General features: G+C 38.0%; 1 protein-coding gene across 3 annotated transcripts in view; it reads left to right on the top strand.

Annotated features, from left to right (window-relative positions):
• The window catches only part of rab27b (RAB27B, member RAS oncogene family), a 77513-nt gene that overhangs the window by 28145 nt on the left and 32758 nt on the right, over positions 1-16610 (top strand). Inside the window, exon 2 of one of the 3 annotated variants that reach the window (XM_079834176.1) lies at positions 8688-8830. The exons of the other annotated variants lie outside the window; for them this stretch is intronic. The gene's annotated coding sequence lies outside the window, so the exon portion shown is untranslated. The remainder of the gene's footprint in view (positions 1-8687; positions 8831-16610) is intronic. 3 annotated transcript variants of the gene reach the window in all.

A 16610-nucleotide genomic window follows, 5' to 3' on the forward strand; every position in this document is an offset into this window, starting at 1 on the left:
ACTCAAAACTTGTAATACATTTTTTTTCTTATGTTTATGCCAGTAATAAACTGGAGAAGTTTCACAGTGATATCTTCTAATAAAAAAAAAAAATCCCTATTCACCTGTAGTGTCTCGACTTAAGTGAACACGAACATAAAGTTTGCCAGTCAAGTTTCATGGCTCACACTGAATAACTTTAATAAGGTTTAATCTATATTTATACAGTGAAGACTATGAAGTGATATTTGACATTTGATTACTCTTTCTTTACCTGAGAATCTAGTTTAGACCTATGAAACACCTGAAAGAACTGTTTTTCATTCATATGTTTGACATGAAACATACGTTTGTTCTGTTGTATTTATGTACAATGTATGTATATTATGTATATACAGTTTGGACACCAATGGGAAAGTGTGTCCAGGCTTAGTTTTGACTGTAGTTTAGTTTGTACTATAATATACACATAAGGAATATCGGTCGATATCTGACTCCTTTTTTACTCCCTAATATCGGTATCGCCCGCCCAAAAACCCATATCGGTCGGGCTCTAGTGTCGTGAAGACCTTTACGTGGATTCTGCGATCCGGTCCATGTTTTCCATTCAACTCCAGCCAAGGGCTGCGTCCGAAATCGCGTACTATGTGAATTTGAAAATGAACTAGGGCTGTGCGATATTGAAGAAAAATGCGATATTCTTGTTAAATAATGCGATATGCGATACGATATTGCTTTAAGTGTGTAAAATATATTTCTTTCCCCAACTGATATCTTTCACTTAAAGCATAACCGACTGTTTACATGAATACTCATCAAGACAGCCATTTGACATAACTGTGTGTGTTTGACAGTTTGAGTGTGTAACAAGACACGAAAAAAAGAACGGCTTGTGCGCACGTTTCGGTGTGTGTCAGACAGCGCGAGACAAGGAGTTGTTTTTCGCAAGTTATTGTGTTTAATAACTCTTTTTAACGTCAAGCGAGTCTCATAAGTAACAGTCGTGTGCTCAGTCTATTCTCTGCTATATGAGTCGACTTAAAACGTACACTTTTCACAATGTTGAAGTAGCATATTAAAATCATTCAGATATTGCGTACCGTTGCGATATGCATATTGCGATATGTACATTTGCGATATTTCGATATATTGCGCAGCCCTAATATGAACGAACTTCGCGACTGTTAAAAAAGTATGTTCTATATAGTATGAATGAATGTAATCCGGACGTTCTATATCCGCCATGTTGTCATGATCATGTGACATACCAGCGTCCCATCACCTCCATTCATAAATCGTCTCCCGTGGCCTCATGGGATATTAAAGTGTCCATTGAATACGCACTTGTTTTTCGCATACTATATAGGAGAGAAGTATTCGATTTCGGACGCAGCTAAGGTTTCTTTGACCAACAAAAATCGTAAGGATGTTCGCGTGGTCCTGTTTTACTTATTATGTATTCTTATATGACTATGGTTCTGGCGAATCCGCACAAACGCTCACAGTTCACACCCAGGACTGAAAATGCCCTCTGAGACTCCTACATCTCATTACCCAGAATCCATCAGCTGTAGAGACAGGCCTGTGATCTGCAGACGCATTAACACACGCCTCACTGCATTAGCCTAGTTCACACGTCACTAGATCTACTGGACCAATCAGTCAGACGCAATTAATCATGTTTTCAGCGGCGTTTGTTTCTTTAAAGCGACAGTTCACCCAGAAATGATTCACTGATGCTGTATATCCAAACCTGTATGAGTTTCTTTCCTCTGGGAAAACACAAAAGAAGATCTTTCTGTGCATACAATGAAAGTCAATCCAATGTTATTAACTTCCCTAAAGCATGTGTTTGGGTGAAATATCCATTTAAGGCTGGAGGAGTTGGATATGAAGGCTATTGCAATTTATTTCACACACTTTTCAAGTGGAAATCCACTGGATGTTTTAACCCTCTGGTGCTCTTCGGTCATTTTTGACCGGATTTCTTTTTTGAAATGTTAAAAATCACAGATATGAAACTTGGTGACTTTTCTTGCATTAGGTATGTAAACACTAAACACACAAATTGGGGTCATGATTCGAGCATGCTAATTGGTCGTAAAAATAAAAGTAGCGTTCATTGTCTTCGGTCATAAATGACCGACCATAGGAAATGAATGGGAAATCGGCAAAAACACAGAAATTCACAGAATATTTTTGTGTACAATCTACAAATCGGCCACGATGCTGAAAAAATGTACACAGCAGTGAAGGGGTGACACTCTAAAACATCTAGAGTGTGATATTGACACATCCACTCACACACACACACACACACGCACACACTTATATGCACACACACCTATGAAAAACTGAGCCTATGAACCACAATTAGAATTTTTTTAAATCACAGCTTCATCGGAAAAATATGAAACTTGGTGACTTTTCAAACATTAGGTATGTTAACACAAAAACAAATTGAGGGCATGATTCGAGCATGATAAGTGGTCATAAAAAAAATACTCCCACTTGTGCTCTTCGGTCAAAAATGACCCCCATAGGAAATGAATGGAAAATCTGCAAAAACACAAATTCACAGAAAAAAATCTATATTTCTAACAAAACAAATATCTATGTTAAACACCTATGGTTGCATGATTTCTTAAATAATTCCAAAAGAGGGCACTAATCTGCCTTCAAAAAATATATATATTTTTAAGGCCTAGTCTCTATTTTAACCTGAAATACTGCAATAATTTAAAAAAAAAGTTGTATAATTTTCAATGGCAAAAATAGACCATAATTATTGCATAAATATTAAAAAATACCATCAAATCATCTCAAAATACAAAATTAAAAAGAAAAAATATTATTGAAGAAAAATAAATTGCATTGGTTTTACTGGGGTGGAGGAAGTTTAATTTTTAGGCCACTTATGACCGGGAAGACGACCAATGCAACCCCTAAACGAAGAGCACCAGAGGGTTCATTATGGCTGTGTTTCAGTCGACTTGCACTTGTTTTGTGCACACTTGTGTGTGTTCAGCTGTATTTAGGCCCCAAAAATCTCCGTCTGTAAGCCGAATCTGACCAAACCTCCCTTTGGCGATTTATATAAATAATTCATAGATTAAGTAAATGATGTTTTTGATTGATTCAGATCAAGTTTAGTTGAATTCCTCCTCCCTATCCAGCCGGAGGCCTCGCATTTTACATCATCAGATCTATTTTACTTTCTTTTTTAATGTTATTGAAGTATTTGTCCCTTTGGATTCACCACCAAATCTTTCCAGCTCTAGTAATTGTCTGCCGGAGACACAAGACATGCAGAGAATGTGATGTGTGTGTGTGTGTGTGTGTGTGTTATTTAGAGTTGAGCAGCTGTTATAAATGCAAATCACCAGGTGCGCAAAATGCAAACTATGCATAGTGGCTTTTATGAGTTATGAATTGCATATACGGTAACGGTTATGACCCGAAGTTCACATGAACCCCAATGACTTTTAAAGGATGTTTCTTGTATGTCACTTGCATTGTTTCAAAGCAGCTTTACGGAAAATCATGTTGTTAATGTTTATAATATCTAGCAGATTAGAGCTGGGCGATAATAATATTCACTATATTGCCAAAAGCATTGGGACACCCCTCCAAAACACTGAATTCACTACAAAATATTCCACGCTCAACTGTTAATGGTGTTATAACAAAGTGGAAGCGATTGGGAACAACAGCAACTCAGCCACGAAGTGAAATCACAGAGCGGGGTCAGCGCATGCTGAGGGTCACAGAAGTCGCCAACTTTCTGCAGATCTCCAGACCTCCAAACTTCTGTGGCCTTCAGATGAGCTCGGCATCGTGTCTTAGCTGGGGGCGTGGCGTGTGGGCGGAGTCCATTCCCTCACAATGGAAATGCATGGGGTTAACCCAATTTAGCCGGTGTAGAATCACTTTTGCCGCTCGACAGAGCAAGATACTGTATATAGAACAACTCACGATAACTACTTTTTGTTTCGCGATATATCGTCTCATAAATAATTGCGAAAACTATATTATTGTCATTTTAAGACTATTTTATGCCACTGGATATATAATCCTAATATAACAGTATAATAATGCAACACTTTCACATGTCAACCTTTTAATTCTTTAGATCATGGAAATTAAGGGTAAAAAATATACTATCCTAAATAAAAAATGTAATAAATAGTAAAAAAAAAACATTTTCCATTGTGAAACAGCTTGAACACTCATCATTCTGCGTTGACATTTATATGTGCAGCGGAACAGGGGATTGCGGCTTTGAAATCGAGTCCATTTGGGCTTATTCTTCCAAACATATTCTTTCCCGCCGATAAACGCTCTGTGTATGAAGGAACTGGCCGAGAATCACTTTCGCCTCCATCATGGAAAACATACAAGATGAAGCACAGTCGAGTATAATGTTGGTGACATTCATTATCATGTAAAGATAATGGGCGATATATTGCATCACAAAAAATTATTGAGGTCATGTACATATATTGTGCGATATATTGATTATTGCGACAAGCCTAAAAACAACTGAGCCATATTGGGTCAGATTGTCTGTACAGTATCTGTGACTGATAAACGACCCAACAGAATCAATGGCCAGGTGGCATTTTCTTATCAAAATACTCCAAAATACTCAATCTTTCCATGAAGACGTTCATTCAGTGTTCCTGAATTGAATGGATTAAAAGTATGTATTACATACATTTAACGTTTTAACCACTTCAGCTCTGCAGCGTATTTAGAAATTTTTTGAGAATTAGGCATATCTGAATTTAAAAGAGCGCCCTACCCAATTGATAAATGGTCTCATTTTACAGAAAACTCTCAATTTTAACACAGTGGTGGAATATTGCATATATTATACTGTATTTATTCACAATTTAAAGGGAAATCTCGGGCTCTGATTGGTCTTGAAGCATGATCGTCATTTCTATAGAGAACTGAGATTCTCAGCTTTTTGGACGTATGACGCAATAGGTGAGGACGTCATCAAAAATCGCGGCTAACAAAGACGATCAAAACTAAGGATAATAAGAGTATTTGTCTGCATCACATGTTTTGATCTGGACATCGGTACGGGTGGGAATCTCACGATTTGATTCGATTACGATTCAGAGGGCTGCGGTGCGTTTATAAAACGATTATCGATGCACCTTTTTTTTCTAAACAAATTTTCTTTTTTCTCACTTGGTACTTTTAAAGCAAAGTATTTGTAATGGCCCACAATGAATTTACTTCCAATATATTTTATTAATAAATGTCCCACCATTGCAAAAAAAACAACAGGAAAAGTGTCTGTAGCAGCATACTTGTAGTAAATTAATACAGACTTCAGCATATTCTGAATCACTGACATAAAGTTATAACCTCCTGTTATGTGCAGTGAGCAATATAAACATTTTGCTGTGCCAAAACCACAGCTTTAATACAAAAATATAGAATTCTGTACCAGCAGCTCTCATACAAAAGTAATGCTTGTGGACTATTCTGAATAACTAGTAACATACAGCTGCTCTTATACACAAATAAATAATAGAGTCTAATGGTGCGTTCACACCGGATGCGATTCGCGCGAAGGTGGAAGCTTGAACATTTTGAGTTTACTTGCTTCAATCGCACGTGAAATTCGCACGAATCGCGCGTGACATTCACAGCACAACAGACGCGAATTCGCGTCATGAGCGGGGCTTCCGCCAGCGGCTCGTCTCGTTTAGAAATGGCTGACATGGGCTTTTTTGTTAAAATCTACTGTTAATGTGTGACAAAACGTAGTTTTAAGACTTTTTCAGTCGATAATGTAGTTGTTTAAATCTCAAATATGTGGTTTATTTATATAAAGAGTGCCTATTTGAACATTTTATCTGGCGTTTTCGGAGTTGTGAGCTCCAGTGGATCAGCGGCGCTCAGCGCTCATTAACCCCGGTGAGAGCAGCCTTTCCTCTGCCAGTCCTTCTGCCGTCTGCCGCTGGCTCTGATGTCTCTGTGGTGTCTCGAGCTATAATTCGTCTTGTAACGGCCTATCTTTGGTCTCATGGATCTATAATTTGTTCCCTGGCAAATCGTTTAGACTGAAGGCAAAGAGAAGTTTCATTACTTTATATTTTTAGGCTATAACTGTACGTTGCAGTTGTAACGTTAAGGCCTGTACACACCGGGACGAATATCGGCGCGCTTATCGCCAGCGTTTTTCGTAACGTTTTTCGGCGCGTCTTGAGTGTTCACACCCAAGCGATTTTCACTGGCGATGCGCCGAGTGAACGTGCACATTCAGTCGATGCGCTCCCGGTACACAAGGTGGTGCTGCGGCACTTACGCTTCTGACACTCGCTTGTCACACAGAAGAAGAAGAGAGACAGTATTTACGTGCTTGCCAAAACCACAGGCATATTATGTATATGGCCAAAACCATTCACACACTTTTTGTAACTGGCAAGCAGCATTAGCTGCTCATCTTCTTCTTTGTCTACTTACTACTTCTTCGTCGTATCAATGTGTGCTCGGCAAGAGCGTTTTGTGCTTGAGCGCCACCAAGTCGTGTTTTAATGTCACTTCAGCAGCTCCAGGCACGTGAACAAAAGCGGCGGTCTCATTGGTCGGCCAGTTTTTTACGCGCCGCGTAAAAATAAAAAAACGAACCAGAGGCGTTTATTTAAAATTGACGCTTTTATGCCTGGCGTTTTGCGCGTCGGTGTGCACACTCACATTGGCGCCCTTTGTTTAGTCCCGAGGCGTTAAACGTTGGCGATAAATGTTTGACTGAATTGTTTGCTTTATTTCATGTATAGCTTATTATACCTTTTACTTATACCTTTGTATTATTGATCATACATAAACTTGCATTTAACAAAAAGAGACTGTGTTTTGTTTCATGTCATTTAATGTTATCACCGTGATAATCATATTGTCTGAACCAGATATTAATATACAGATTTTCTCCTCATTGTTTTCACTACTAGAGCAAGCTCCTGATTGGTTAACGCGGCGCGAAATATCCGCCAAAGTTCAGATTTTTCTACTTTTTTTCAACTTTCAACTTCCCGCGATTTGCGCGTTCAAAACGCTCAATTCGCGTCCTTCGCGCCGCCTCAATCGCGCGAATCGCGTGAATCTCGCCACCTCATTCGCGCGAATCGCGCCGCAGAATTCCATTTCGCGTCTCTGCATTGACTTAACATGTAAATCACTCGCGCGAATCGCGTCCGGTGTGAATGCACCATTAGACTTGTGAGTCAAAACTAAATCCTGAGCACAGACACATTTTTGCTGTATACCACAATCGAAAACAGCTTTTATGAAATGAACATCTGAACACTAAATTAACATCCGCAGAGAATACGGACGCAAAGCCTTGACCATCAAATTTGCGATAGAGTTTGTGGTTCTCTGGTTGGCGGCAACTAATGTTACCGGTACAACCGAGCGTTGGAAACGTGCAATATGGTTTCTCATGTTTGTCGTGTTTCGAAAATATTTTAGTTTAGTTTGACACAACTTGCATATAGTGTGGCTCTTGTCCAGGTCATTTTCCCCTTCATCTTCATAGAAGTGCTTCCATACGTTAGCTGCACTTCCCACGCTTCAGAGTCGTGCCTTTTGCGTTCCGTCAACATTAATTACGTTATCAACATTTAGCGTTCAACATCAACATTGCGGGGGGGTCAAATTCAGACCTTATTATCTTTTTCTATGTAACATAAATGCAAAAGTGATTGGGTTGTCAAGAAAGCTGAGGTTCTAATCTTTCAAACGATACCATATATGTCTAGTTTTGTGCTGTACAACTTATAGATTTTTTCAAATGATTATTATGATGCCATATTGGACCCACGGGTGGGTCGGTGAGGGGGTGCAGAGCTGAAGTGGTTTTAAAAGGATCTTAAAACGTGTCTTGTGCTATGAAAATGACATGTCAGTGTTACAATATTATTAGAACTACTGACAATAGCAACGTTTTTTTATTTACTTTTGTTATAGCAACCGTCTTCATCAAAAGACTATTATATCGTGTAGCATTTTGACGAGAAAATGTTGTGCATATAATGTGACTTGAATCAGCTTGAAGCATGAGCCCAGCCTTTCCCATCATGAAATAAAGAAGACTTTTGAATGTTTTGTACATTAATAACCTCACGCATTACGTGGCTAGGTGATCGCTCACCATGAAAAACTGCTTTAACGTGACAAGTATGACTTTATTGGCGTTTTGTTCAACAAACTTTTGCCAGTTTTGCTGAGCAAACAAGTCCGATCCATGGAGGCCACACCTCACATCTTACAGGACTTAAAGGATCTGCTGCTAACATCTTGGTGCGAGACACCACAGCACACCTTCAGGGGTCTAGTGGAGTCAGGCCTCGACGGGTCAGGCCTGTTTTGGCGATATTTTAGTTGGTTTTAAGATTAGCTGTATATAAGACCAATAGGGGTTTATGGAGTGTAGAGCAACACCAAAGTCCTGGATTTGATTCCCAGGGAATGCATTAACTGATGAAATGTGTGTAGCGTCTGACAAACGCAGACATGCAAACGTGTGTCACTTTGATGAAAATGTCAGATTGGTGGAAAACAGTTCCGTTCTGTAGATTTATTGGTGTTCTGTCACATGGCCGCCAGTCTTCCTTTGTGTGTGTGTGTGTGTGTGTGAGATCCTGCCCCAGGCCTTCAGTAGTAATAGTCCAAGCGTTCTCCTCCAGAGAGCAGAGAAAGCCGCAGTGATCTGGATTGGAGCAGGACGGGGTGTGGTGGTGCTGGTGCTGCTGGTTTACTGTGTGTGACCAAACGCTTCAGTCCATCAGGAAATCTCCCGCCGAGAACAAGAGGAAAACACCAGAGTCAGGTCTGGATTTAAATCACTAGTGTTTTAGTTTAGTTGTTGAACTGCCGTGTTTTGTGCTCATGTAGTTTTGTGTTCTTTTCCATTTTAAATGACCAACGTTGTTTTAGTGTAGGTTAAAGTTGACATGTACTGTACTATTTTCCTTTAAACTGCACAGATGCAGATTTAACTCATCATTTTAAGTAGGGCTGCATGATTATGTCAAAAATCATAATTGTCGATTATTCCCTTGAAATTGCAATTGCGATTATTATATAGCATTAAGCCTCAAAAGTCAAATATACATTGGTTTGGTTTCTTTAAATAAAAAAAGAAAAGTACAAATATGCATGGTATTATAATGTTATACTAAAACTAAAAACAATGGGGGGGGGAAACTTAAGATAACCTGTAGAAAGAAAGAAAAACACATAGTACACAGAATAATATAAGCTGACTTTTTTTTGTAATTGCGATTTACATTTTATTGAACGATTACATAATTGTGGCAAGTTTAACTGGTCATATTTGACACTTTTGCTCCTTATTTTCCTCCATACAGCAACAGAAACTGAAGACTAATATAACCGTCACGAGAGTCTCACATGTTGCTTTTTGTGAAGAACAGACCCAATTTTCATTTTAATAATATAATCAGCTCTCAAATCTCATTCAAGCCCTGTGTGTTCAAAAATATTACATGAAGATGTGTGACATGACTTTTATGGGACTGTTTACAGTCTGAAAACTCCTGTATCCTCTCATTAGCTTTTGCTTGGCTTCTCGTTTGATGTTTTTCAGTTGTTGTTTTTTAGTTTTAATTGGTTAACCTCCATTTTATATTAGCGTCGTTTGCGTAAACTTGTCCATGATGCTCATTTTAGTGTCAGTGTCTGAATGTCTCAGTTGAAGTAGCCTACACATGACAATAATCAATTTTCTGAAGATCAGGGGGCAACAAATAGACGAAAGTCATACTGTAAATGATCAGATTTTTTACAGTGTTGAAACTTTCTATATCTGTCTCTCTCTTTGTCTTCCTCTGTAAGTCTCTCCATCACACACAGTGTGTCTTTTGTGTTCTCTGAGCATGTGATCGCTGCGCTGATGCTCATGGGCTGTTGTCGTCTTCACTGTTAGGCAAGGGATCAGTTCTTGGTTTCTTGGTGTGTGTGTGTGTGTGTGTGTGTGTGTGTGTGTGTCAGTGATTTAAAGCAACAGTTCATCCAACAATGATCAACGTTCACTTGCCCTTGTGTCGCTCCAAATCTTGTATGACTTGCTTTCTTCTGTGGAACACAAAAGAAGATGTTTAGCAGAATGTTCGCGCTGTTGTGACAATGAAAATGGACAAATTGAGAATCACAATTTTTTTGTTTCAGATAGAGATCACGACTCTCAAGCGATTCTGAACGGACAATTAAACAAAATAACATGTAATTTACTAGAGGTTCTGACAAAATCTCTTGAGTGAATGATTCAATGACTCACTCATAAAGACTTCACTTGTTTCATTACTGGATGAATCAGTGTTTTTGAATGAATCTCTTGAATGACTTATTCAATGACTCACTCATAAAGACTTCACTTGTTTCATTACTGGATGAATCAGTGTTTTTGAACGAATCTCTTGAGTGAATGATTCAATGACTCACTCATAAAGACGTCACTTGTTTCATTACTGGATGAATCAGTGTTTTTGAATGAATCTCTTGAATGAATGATTCAATGACTCACTCATAAAGACTTCACTTGTTTCATTACTGGATGAATCAGTGTTTTTGAACGAATCTCTTGAGTGAATGATTCAATGACTCACTCATAAAGACGTCACTTGTTTCATTACTGGATGAATCAGTGTTTCTGAACAAATCTCTTGAGTGAATGATTCAATGACTCACTCATAAAGACGTCACTTGTTTCATTACTGGATGAATCAGTGTTTTTGAATGAATCTCTTGAATGAATGATTCAATGACTCTCATAAAGACGTCACTTGTTTCATTACTGGATGAATCAGTGTTTTTGAACGAGTCTCTTGAGTGAATGATTCAATGACTCACTCATAAAGACGTCACTTGTTTCATTACTGGATGAATCAGTGTTTCTGAACAAATCTCTTGAGTGAATGATTCAATGACTCACTCATAAAGACGTCACTTGTTTCATTACTGGATGAATCAGTGTTTTTGAATGAATCTCTTGAATGAATGATTCAATGACTCTCATAAAGACGTCACTTGTTTCATTACTGGATGAATCAGTGTTTTTGAACGAGTCTCTTGAGTGAATGATTCAATGACTCACTCATAAAGACGTCACTTGTTTCATTACTGGATGAATCAGTGTTTTTGAACGAGTCTCTTGAGTGAATGATTCAATGACTCACTCATAAAGACGTCACTTGTTTCATTACTGGATGAATCAGTGTTTTTGAATGAATCTCTTTGAGTGAATGATTCAATGACTCACTCATAAAGATTTCACTTGTTTCATTACTGGATAAATCAGTGTTTCTGAACAAATCTCTTGAGTGAATGATTCAATGACTCACTCATAAAGACGTCACTTGTTTCATTACTGGATGAATCAGCGTTTTTGAATGAATCTCTTGAATGAATGATTCAATGACTCTCATAAAGACGTCACTTGTTTCATTACTGGATGAATCAGTATTTTTGAACGATTCTCTTGAGTGAATGATTCAATGACTCACTCATAAAGACGTCACTTGTTTCATTACTGGATGAATCAGTGTTTTTGAACGAGTCTCTTGAGTGAATGATTCAATGACTCACTCATAAAGACTTCACTTGTTTCATTACTGGATGAATCAGTGTTTTTGAATGAATCTCTTGAGTGAATGATTCAATGACTCACTCATAAAGACGTCACTTGTTTCATAACTGGATGAATCAGTGTTTTTGAATGAATCTCTTGAGTGAATGATTCAATGACTCACTCATAAAGACGTCACTTGTTTCATTACTGGATGAATCAGTGTTTTTGAACGAATCTCTTGAGTGAATGATTCAATGACTCACTCATAAAGACGTCACTTGTTTCATTACTGGATAAATCAGTGTTTCTGAACAAATCTCTTGAGTGAATGATTCAATGACTCACTCATAAAGACGTCACTTGTTTCATTACTGGATGAATCAGTGTTTTTGAACGAATCTCTTGAGTGAATGATTCAATGACTCACTCATAAAGACGTCACTTGTTTCATTACTGGATGAATCAGCGTTTTTGTACGGATCTCTTGAATGAATGATTCAATGACCCACATTAAGTCACTTGTCTCCACCTACTGGTGTAACGATGTAATCATTACAATATTTGAAGCGTCAGGTTACTTTCGAAAGGTGATTTGCTCTATTTTGATAAGTACCATAGACCTATTAGTGTTTTGATCTGAACTATAAGTACGTTTCAAACCTAATGTAGTGCCTAGTATATAGCATGCAATTTCGGTTCAGCACATAACTAGTTTTGTTTTCATTGTTTTTTTACACAGACACGTGACTTAAGAATATTTTGCACTTAAAGGATTAGTTCACTTTCAAATAAACTTTTGCTTATAATTTTACTCACCCCCTTGTCATCCAAGCTATCCATGTCTTTCTGTCTTTCTTGTATTTTTGATGAAAAGATTTCAGGATATTTCTCCATAAAATGGAAGTCAATAGACCCCATACGGTTCAAGGTCCAAATGAGAGGTTCAGTACAGCTTCAAAAGGGCTTTAAACCACATCAAACACTACCAGACGATCAATAAGGGTCTTATCTAGCCAAACGATCGGTCTTTTTTTTTTAAATAAATAAAGTTTAAGTTTTATAAGCACAAATGCTCGCCTTGCTCTGTTCAGTGATGCGCGCTCGTGACGTCACGTAATAAACAATTACGTTGAAAAGGTCACGCTAGACACAGGCGGAACTACCGAGTCAGTGTTTAAAAATGAGCGGAAAGAGGACCTTATCCACATATTCAAACGTCTTTCCGCCTGCGTCTAGCGTGACCTTTTCAACGTAATTGTGTATTTGAATGAACAGATCAAGGCGAGCATTTGTGCTTATAAAACTTAAACTTTATTTATTTTTTAAAGAAAATGGCCGATCGTTTGGCTAGATAAGACCCTTATTGATCGTCTGGTAGTGTTTGATGTGGTTTAAAGCCCTTTTGAAGCTGTACTGAACCTCTCATTTGGACCTTGAACCGTATGGGGTCTATTGACTTCCATTTTATGGAGAAATATCCTGAAATCTTTTCATCAAAAATCTTCATTTCTTTCGACTGAAGACAGAAAGACATGGATATCTTGGATGACATGGGGGTGAGTAAATTATAAGCAAAAGTTTATTTGAAAGTGAACTAATCCTTTAAGTCATATAGAGTACACTAGTAAATGTCACAAATAATTACAAAGAAGCAAGTAAGTTAAACACTGCGTTTTATTCTAAAACATATTTAACTTCGAAAAATCGTTTTACTGTAATACTTTCATGGCGATTTTTGTTGCTCATTCTCATTCACTTTCATTGTATGAAAAGAGCAACCTGAAAAATGTGCTAAACTACTTTTGCGTTCTGCAGAAAGATGACTGTGCCTTTAATGTGTGTTAAACTAAACCGTTAAAGATCCGTTAGTGTGGTTTATTTCATCCCTGTTTCTTGTCTACTTCTCTTTGACAGCGGTTCATACTCAGTAGTATTCACTTGTAAATGCTGCAATTATTGATGTTGGGAAATCGAGGTCATGTTTTCCCACAGGCCTTTGCTCTCGATCCCCATTAGACTCTCTGACTCTGCTGGGTTTCCCAACTCGTCTTACTGTTATTTTCATTTCAGATGTTCTCGAGCGTGTTCTCTGGCTCGCAGCTTTTACTGTAACATTCGACAGCCGTTTAATGCCTGTAATGTGATTTTTATTTCAGAAGGAAATCATGTAGGATGGGAAGTGATGATGCATGATTCATCATCACTTCCTCTCATCCAATCCGAGTGCAGTATTCCCGGCACAGCATGACTATCCCGTCTCTGTCCATTAGGATTTCTTTGTTGAACAAGGTTTGAAAACAGAGCTTTCTTAAAGATTACTTCAGCAAGACTATCGCAGTATCGCAGAGACTTAGCAACACCCTAGCAACTGCATAGCGACACTAAACGTCTTTTGCATGGTCAAACATAACTAGTTTAATCAATCGCCTTGTGCAATGTCCCTGTACACTGCGTCTAATTCTCTAAATGTCACAGTTTGTCTGATCAAATGTCATGCATTAGTCTTGCTTTAACCCTGTAAAGCCTGACACGTGAAATAAAAGCAGATTGTGGCTCATATAGTGGGAATATACAGTAATTTTTTGCTTTATTCAGAGACATTAAGACATAACATGCGTATAAATATCAGTCATCACTCTATATCTGCCAATAGTAGATATTATCTTAGTAAGATCATATTTAAATGCTTAGTTTGATGTTGGTCATTTAGAGGGCTTAGCCAAAAAGGCATTATCAGGTTAACTAATTTTCCTGCACATCTGTCTAAATAACAGCGCAAATGAATTTGCTAGACTAACTGCTTGTAATCAGTTAATGAGCGAGAGACACATTGTGCCCTGAACAATACTAATGAAAGACGCCCCAAAACAATCGAGTTACGTTTGACAGGAACGGATCTGTGTAAAGTGCATGTTCTGCTCAATCTTTTTAGTGTCTGTTTTAAAGGTCAAAGGCCTCTCCTGCTTCTTTGTTCTGTTTATTGAGTTTTTTTGAGCCCTCATTCAGCTCATTTTCCTATTAACCAGGCGTCTTTGACTTAAACCATTGATCTGTTGTGTTTTTAACTTTTTTAAATGGTTTTAAAAACAGCGCAGATGTACCCGAGAGTGTGTTCGGTGTGAATGACCCCGAGACTGACGTTCACTCCAAGGACGATAACTAGTATAACGATAAAATCGGAAAAAATTGTTATCAGTATTACAGAACAGCAGAGTTCACACCACAGCTATAACGATAACGGCACAGAGGAACGATATCGCTTGAATCACTTTCAGAGCGAATGTAGATGATGAACGATAAAAATATCGACAGCCAATCAGAATCCATCCTGCTGTAACGAGCATGACTCGAGCATTTAAAGCGACAGACAAGCGCGCGATTAGAATATACAGAACAATATCGTCCGCTGGTGTGAACGCTAATATAGTTATCTTTTATAGTTATCATTCATGGTGTAAACGGGCCTTAGGAGTATTTGGCCACCATATCGGTATCGGACGATATATGTTCATTGTTAATGTTATCGTTATCGGCCACCATATCGGTATTGGACGATATATGTTCGTTTTTAATGTTATCGGCCACCATATTGGTATCGGACGATATATGTTCATTTTTAATGTTATCGGCCACCATATCGGTATCGGACGATATATATTCATTTTTAATGTTATCGTTATCGGCCACCATACTGGTATCGGACAATATATGTTAATTTTTTATGTTATCGTTATCGGCCATCATATCGGTATCGGACGATATATGTTCATTTTTAATGTTATCATTATCGGCCACCATATCGGTATTGGACGATATATGTTCGTTTTTAATGTTATCGGCCACCATATTGGTATCGGACGATATATGTTCATTTTTAATGTTATCGGCCACCATATCGGTATCGGACGATATATATTCATTTTTAATGTTATCGTTATCGGCCACCATACTGGTATCGGACAATATATGTTAATTTTTTATGTTATCGTTATCGGCCATCATATCGGTATCGGACGATATATGTTCATTTTTAATGTTATCGTTATCGGCCATCATATCGGTATTGGACGTTATATGTTCATTGTTAATGTTATCATTATCGGCCACCATATCGGTATTGGACGATATATGTTCATTGTTAATGTTATCGTTATCGGCCACCATATCGGTATTGGATGATATATGTTCGTTTTTAATGTTACTGTTATCGGCCACCATATCGGTATCGGACGATATATGTTAATTTTTAATGTTATCGGCCACCATATCGGTATCGGACGATATATATTCATTTTTAATGTTATCGGCCACCATATCGGTATCGGACGATATATATAAATTTTTAATGTTATCGTTATCGGCCACCATATCGGTATCGGACGATATATGTTAATTTTTTATGTTATCGCTATCGGCCACCATATCGGTATCAGCAAGATCACCACTCATCAACCAGTTTCTTATTACTTGTTGTTTATGTACTTTTATTGTGGCATTCACACAAGTAGTTCTTCTGTTCATTAAAATCTCTAGTTTGGAGGGTTTTTGGTTAATTTGCATTTATTTTAAGTTGAAGTACTTAAATTACTAAAACTAAAAATTTATAAAAAACCAATAAAATCAACAAAGACAGAACAAAATTACTAAATAATGAAATGACTGATATTAATAAACACTATATTAATGATACTAAAATAACACTATCATCACGCTGAACGTCACGGTTTTGTCTGTTGCTCAGGTGAACTTCTGTCCTTCAGTAACTGTAGGAGTGGTTTGGGGGATTTGTCGGCTGCAGAGCTCATGGGAGCGTGTTCCAGACCGGCTCAAACCGGCACAGGGGGTTTTCTGACCCGGTTTGGTCCCTGTGTAACATCGACCTCTGAGGGCGTTTCACAGCGCAGATAACCTTTCCACCGCTTCACTGCCAGCACAGATACAGATGTCACACAGAGACCCTACCGAGGCAGTGTGTGTGTGTGTGTGTGTGTGTGTGAGAGAGAGAGAGAGAGAGAGAGTG

This window comes from Gobio gobio (assembly GCF_949357685.1).
Source record: "Gobio gobio genome assembly, chromosome: 14".
NCBI classification, from domain to species: Eukaryota; Metazoa; Chordata; class Actinopteri; order Cypriniformes; family Gobionidae; genus Gobio; species Gobio gobio.